This window comes from Electrophorus electricus, chromosome 6 (genome assembly GCF_041902795.1).
Source record: "Electrophorus electricus isolate QZ-2024a chromosome 6, ASM4190279v1, whole genome shotgun sequence".
In the NCBI taxonomy this organism is placed as follows: domain Eukaryota; kingdom Metazoa; phylum Chordata; class Actinopteri; order Gymnotiformes; family Gymnotidae; genus Electrophorus; species Electrophorus electricus.
In genome coordinates this window covers 1,201,184-1,208,625 of record NC_137502.1, presented here as the reverse complement: position 1 = coordinate 1,208,625, position 7,442 = coordinate 1,201,184, and positions in this window count along the sequence as shown.

Sequence of the window (7,442 nt, the reverse complement as noted above, 5' to 3'; positions counted from 1 at the left end):
TGTGAGAGGAACATTTCAAAGATTAGGAATGTTCTCAAGGTGGAGAAAGGTGGTCCTAGAAATATTGTTTACGTCAGCTTTGAACAAGAGACTGGGATCCATAATAACTCCAAGATCTTTGGGAGACCATCAAGATTTATTACATAATGAAAGAATATACTCCTGGCTGCCTGTGGGCCCAGTAGAAGCCTGTCTGTTTTGTCAGGATTAAAATTAGAGAAGGTGTCTCCACACCCAGTGTCTGATGTCCATTACACAGTCTTCAATAATATTAAGATGATATATGTCCTCTGGTTTGGCTGAGACATATAACTGAGTGTCATCAGTTTACAAATCATTTCACCCAGAGGTACCACATATGAAAAAAACAGGGGCCTAGAACAGATCCTTGTGGGACACCATAACTAAACTTGTGTATGCTGAAAAGTCACTGTTTATATTCACACATTGATAACGATCTAAGTAAGATCTAAATCAGGGATGAATGAATGAAGCACATTATACACTTATGCACCTTTCTCAGAACCCAAGGACACTTTACAGTCAACACTTTAAATGACTTTAATACACAGCCAGTGTTCAGACAGGAGTTTATTATATTTAATAGAGGTTCAAGTAGTAGAACTGTGTGGGCAATTAATCTGGAAAGCAAGAGGAAGGTTTGAGATTAAAGATAATTCAGGTTGTTGAATAAAGGGCTCTGATGTCCTGATGCTACATTCATACTCTGAATATTATCTTTAAATGTATTTAATTTTCTCTTGAAAAAAATCATAAAGTGACGTTAGAACTGTGAAGTTAGATGATGACAAAACTGTACATGTAACCGCAGTAAACATCTGAACAACAATGCAGTACATGCTGTAGTTCATAAAAAGCTACAACAATGAAGCTAAGATGCTTATTTAATTTTATCATGGAATCAAAATTTGGAAACTTTGGAAGTAGCATGCTAGTACCTGTCTATTCTTATAAAGACTGAAAATAGAAATGACCAGAAACTGTGTATACTTTTTTTATACCTGTACACCTGCTTTCTGGAAGGTATTTAGGTTGCCATAGGTGCACAGCACCTACTCTTTGAAGTTGCTACTAAAGTCAAGCACGAAGCTCAAGGTCAATCAAAGCAAGGGTGAATCACACAGGTGAGATCCAAGATGCAGAGTGTGGAGACAGTCTAGCACCTGCTAGCAGCAGGACACAAGATGCTGGCAGGACAAGACACACTGAGACACACAACCAAGTGTCAGGGGTCATTTACAGGAAGATACGCAAGACATATGAGCAGGACATTCCCCATGCAGGAGGAACCACAGAGAGTGGTGGAGAACACACACACACACACACAGTAGTGGAGAAGAACAGGGCTGAGATCTTGTGGGACCTCCAGATCCAGACAGATAAACAGATAGTGGAGAATCATGACTGAGAACACTGCTCACCCCTGACTGAGAAACGAAATAGAGAGAATGTGGAAGCTCAACTTCAAGGTTGTCCCACAGACGACATTGTTTTTGAGTGGAGGAGTGGTTCCGACAGATCCCAGGAATGGCAACATTAATCCCATTCTGGAAGAGTGCAATACCAGGAACAGCAAAAATACTGCACCATACCAGTAGAAGGTTGAGTGAAGACATGATAACCCAATGGAATGGTGAGTCAGGAATTTTTATGTTTTTACAGCTAACATTTGGAAACTTTTGTTTTTTGACACCTGGGCACATTTCTATAGAGAAAGTCAAAGGAAGCCTTTCTATGCCATCTCAGTATATATCTGAATATGTACCTGAATATAACTGAATATTTACCATGAATATAACCGAATATACACCTACCTAATATTCCTAATATATATGAGTGTATTTTGTAATAGTTTTGTCGACCCTCTGTATTAACAGTACTGTAAAATAATAATTTTCCAGGGGTAAAAGAACATCAGGGGTTAAAGGTGTACCAGCTACAGAGTAAATGTTTATTAAGGATTTTCACTAATAATGCACTCTGACCTGTGGAGTGCTTGCTGCTCTGTGTGTGTGTGTGATATTAGGGAGAGCAGAAAGGAAATTAAGATGAAGTAGAATATGAGAATAAAAAGCAGAGAGGCAGAGGTCAGACCAGACAAACAGACAGACAGAGAGAAACACAGATGGGGTAGAGAGAAAAGATGGAGAGAGAGCACATCTGCATGGTGACTCATTTAAAGCACTATTTCCGTGCTCTGTGCACTGATTAAATACCGGGCTGACATTTTAAAGCTGCACTCTGACACAGCATGCTGGAACTGCAAAGATCAAGCCTTTGTGTGACAGAGCACTGCAATCAACCAGCTCCAATTAGACAAGTTAGAGTTGAGACCTCAGGCTGCAGCACACACAGAGAGAGAGAGAGAGAGAGAGAGAGAGAGAGAGAGAGAGAGAGAGAGAGAGAGAGAGAGCACTGTGAACTCTGCCCATGTCATCTATTGAAGCAACCAGATTTCAGCCTTTCTTGATATTTTAATTCTGAAGAACTGACCCATCTTTTTCTGTGGGTTGTTTGTCTTTTACCCGAACCTGCCATGTTTGAATTTGATCTGAGTTTCTGATACTAAAGAGTGACTAAAGAGTGAATTTAACGAGTCTGTGCTTTGCAACACAATTAAGCCAACGGTCATGAAACAATAAAGATGAATTAAAAGGTTGAAATGTATTTATATTGCTTCTGTGCATTCTGCATTCACATACTAACAAGACTTGCAGCTCAAAGCTCTAACTAAAATCAGTTACTGGAAAGTGTGATGGAAGATGATGTTTGCACTTGTGCAGGACTCCTGGATCACAGTGATGAACTGGGCCGGACTCAATCAAGCCCATTCAAATGACTGGAGCAGGAGAACCAAGTGGGTACCATGATGTACGGTCCAGTCTTTAAGCGAAGGGAGGGGTGAATCGCGTGGACGGGTCTGCGTGTCCAGCAGAGGGCTCCTGTGCTTGGGGAGTGGGTGTGTTAAATGGCACAGAGCGGGCAGCTTAATGACCATTTAGCTCATTAGACACAGAAGCAAACAGGCCAGCTCGCCCTAATTAAGACAGATCTGTGACAGCTAACACCGGCGTGGCACGCGGACGGTCCGAGACTGGGCCTGTCAAAAATATCCCTCTGTCCTTCCTACACCTCTAGCTCTAGCCACCATGGCAGCAGCAGACCAGAGCTGGCCACCTGCATAATTAGGCATGTAAACATCAGGCAAGCTCCCGGTCAGACACACACACAGCCAATTACACCTCAGAGAGAAATTAAATTTGCCTGTTCAGCTCCATCTGAGAGCTTCACATGAGCAGAACCACAACTCCAGAGATAATAATTGTTTGAAAGTGGTGCAGAGAAGGAAAAATTCAAGTGATTTTCCCATTCAGAGAGAGAAAAACTGAAGGTGGGAGAAGAGAGAGCAGATAGATTTTTTTTTCTTTTTGCACACACACACACACACACACACACACGTTATGAAAGCACTTATCCAACAGCCTGTGGGAGTTTCTCCACTGCTACACACAGAGTTGGACGTGTGCAGCTCAGGGACCGAGGCTGAGTGCATTCCCTAGTCATCAGTGCTCCAGCAGCTCTGAGTCATAACCTGCCCTTTGACCTTCCCAGAGCTAGCATAGCACCAGTGCTGCTCATGACAGTAAAATGCAGCGTTTTGCATTCCACCGCCGTAGGCTGCCCCTGTGGTGAACAAGGAGGTCAGAAGAACTTTAGCGCTCCAACTGTGGGGCTGGATGTGCTGTCATGGGCCATCAAGGGCAATAACAAAGGACACAGGTCTACACACACCATCGCACACTCAGCTAACATAAATGCTATGAAAAATGTCACAGAAAACTGTTGTTAACTGTTGTTAAGTGCCAAGATCAACTCACAGAACTCAAGGCATCTTGGCTGTGAGTTGGTCTTTAGTAGACATAGGCTCTGACCCATTGCAGGGAGAGAGATAAATATAGATCTCTATTTCTCTCTCTCATCCTCATGGGAAGCAGCTGTCAGTGATGGAGACTGATCCACACTCATTAAGTCTGAATTACCCAGCATGCCCTGATCCTCACACCCACCTGCTGTATTATCTGTCATGCTACTTCACAGATGTGCTCAGCCAATCACATCGAGCCTCCTCTGTGCCCTCGCAGGGTGAACAGTGCTCTGTTTTCTTCCCCATCATTGCCAATTTGGATAATGGTGATTTTGTGACCGGCTGTCTGTTAATTCTAATGAACTGTCTGGTCTCCTTCTCTGAGATGCTTCAGCTATGCCATCGCGACGGTTCTCTCTCCGGCTGTGTGACTGGGGGCGCCTGACTTCCCTGTTAGGCCATCACCAGCCAATAATTAACATAATATGATTGTTTATAATTAGATGAGAAAAACATTAGACACTTATTATTTTCTAAAATGTAAATGATTAGAATGATGAGTGTGTTTTTGTGCTTAGCTCAGGTGGCACAGGGAGAAAGCACGGGGGAGAGCTACATGGGGAATGTGAAAATGTAAGTACAGGTACTATCATACAAGTAATAGGTCATGTGAAAATGTAAGTACAGGTAACAGGTCATACAAGTAACAGGTCATACAAATAACAGGTCATGTGAAAATGTAAGTACAGGTAACAGATCATACAGGTAACAGGTCATACAAGTAACGGGTCGTGAAAATGTAAGTACAGGTAACAGGTCATACAAGTAACAGGTCATACAAATAATAGGTCATGTGAAAATGTAACTACAGGAAACAGATCATAAAACTAACAGGTCATACAGGTAACAGGTTATGTGAAAATGTAAGTACAGGCAAGTGTACCACTTCCTCTCCGCAGGCTCTTAGAATGTACTGGTTGGTCCTTAAAGTGCACTAGCCAATCTGACGCTAGTCAGGCATAACAACAAGGACTATATCCATAAATAAACACGATCAGTCATATTTTCTGGAAAGGCTCTTTGAACACTTCACACACTGAGAAGACTACACAAAAGAAAACATCTACATATTCTATTGTGTAGCACTCGGCAAAAGAACAGCGTTGATATGAGCTTGAATTGCAGTAGTGTGAGTGTGTGTAATTTAAGAAAGGCATCCAGAAGCCTCCAGGTCCCTGAAATTCCCTTTTCCTGAGAGTTCATATTTTTAATAAGCAGACAATTGTGTCGAGGATGAATATATCCAGAGGACCCACTGGCTGAGATGGAACACCCCTAACTCTGAAAGTCCCGTACAATGAGTCCTGCATATTTAACACCTTAAAATATAGAATTTCAATCAAACTCTTTCTACTGTAAATGAAAGAAGAGTCCCACCCTTCTCTTTTCATCTCTGCCTTACACAGGAAGAGTCCTTGTCTCTTATTAAACAGCACAAATCATTTTCTTTTCCTACCTTTACTTCCGAGGGTTTCTTTTCAAGGTAACCTTCTCAGATGAAACGCTCGCCTCAGTGACTTTTGCTATACTGTTACATACCTGATCCTCGCATGCTCTGTGTGGTGAGAATATTATATAATTTAATATAATCTCTGTAGGATGATTAATCTCACCCCAGGTAAGCCCAGGTTCTAAGACCGTCCCTGCAGAGCTCACAGCACTTACCTGGGAGAGGCGTGGATTCTAATGAGGAATGTGGAGGGGGCAGACATTCGATTTACAGACTGCTGAAGTACTGAGGATGAGCAAATCCAGCATATTGTTCAACACGTGCTTCACTTCACCACTACTGCACATGCAGAGCCGTTAAACGCCTGTAAAGCATTTTATTCAGACTGGAACTTATTAACAAATGATCTGTAAAATTACATGCTGTTGACTGGCAGTTGTGGCCCCACAGATGTAGCCACTGGTCTCTCTACTCCAACCTGTATGTTTCTGCTGGTCTCTCCTCTCCTCTCCTCCTAATCATTCCTGTTCTCTGCACTTTTGCAGCAGAATACGATGCAGGGTGTCCTTAAGAAAGGGATTAAACGATCAGGTAATATCCCCCCACACACTTATTCAGGACGTGTTCTGGAAGTGCCGGCGTCTGTCTTGAGTTTCCATTTCCACAGAGGCCAAATCTATTCATCACAGATTCAATAATAACCTTTCCACAGCTTTCATGAATAAATCTCCCCATTTCAGATCAGGTGTGAGTGTCAGCTTATATCCCTATCAGAGAAAAAGACGGCAGGCCACATATAGTGAATACGAACCAGAAAACCGTGTGTTTTCGAGGCCAGGAGAGCCATCCCTGTGGTGAGCGACTACCGCTGTCTGTGCCGCACCGACAGTCCACACATGGCAGCTCCTGGTGTGCGGCTTCTCATAGCTGTGCTGCAGGGCCCTGTGCTTACTTGGATAAATAGACATGCAGCATTCAGCAAGAACACAGGCAAGATTGAAATGACATATCTGGCAACCTGCCAGCTGAAACAGAACATTTCCTAACAGGAAGAAAAAAGGAGAGAACATCAATATCACTGTAAAATAAAATCAAGAAACCACTCGGGCAGTTAAAGTAAAATCGATAATTATATATATAATAAAAAATTCCCAATTCACATGCTTCTGTCTTTTATCCTTCAAGCTTGGGGCCTCTACCAGAGGTCTGGGAGCTTGAGGGTCCTGTGTAGTACCTTAGCTGCTCCCAGGACTGCACTCTTCTGGACTGAGATCTCAGATGATGTTCCTGGGATCATTCTCCTAGTTTGCGGGTCACAGCCCCTAGTGATCCGATTACCATGGGAAGCACAGTTGCCTTCACCTTCCACATCTTCTCCAGCTCTTGGTATCTCTCAAGCTTTTTATGTTCCTTGGTCCTGATGTTGCCATCAATTGGGGATTGCATCTCTCTTTGCATCAGGACTGTTCTGCCTTCAGTTAACCATGTCAGGGTCAGGCTTGGAGCTGTCCAGCTCTTCATACCCGAGACCCTTTCCTGGACGTCTGCTGGTGTGATGCTAGCTGGGTCCTGTCCAGGGAGGTGGGACAGGTCCTCCAACCACTGGGGGGTGGTGGTGGTGTGTGATGCCTCCTCTTCCCATATGGCTTTCCAGTTCTGTTCAGTTTTCAGCATCTCTCTCATCATCAGATGACCTGGTCGACTGGGTGTCATCTGAGCCGGTGAGGTAGGCGGGCAGCGTTAAGGACCTTACCTAAGGAACCACACTGTAGACACTATGCATTACGTGTGAATGCGTGTGTGTATGTGTATACATGTAACAGAACTGATCTACACTCTTGAACTTAAGAACCCCATGGAATGAAGGCTATGACGTAAACATCTGTGGTTTCATATATAAACTGGCTCCAACTACTAATTCAGAAACTGTTTGCTTGCACAGTCCATGAAGGACCTGTCCTAATAAATAAATAAATAAATAAATCTAAATATATTTCCCCCCCCCTTCATATACATAAAAGTCTGTGGCAGTTGCCATAGTAACTA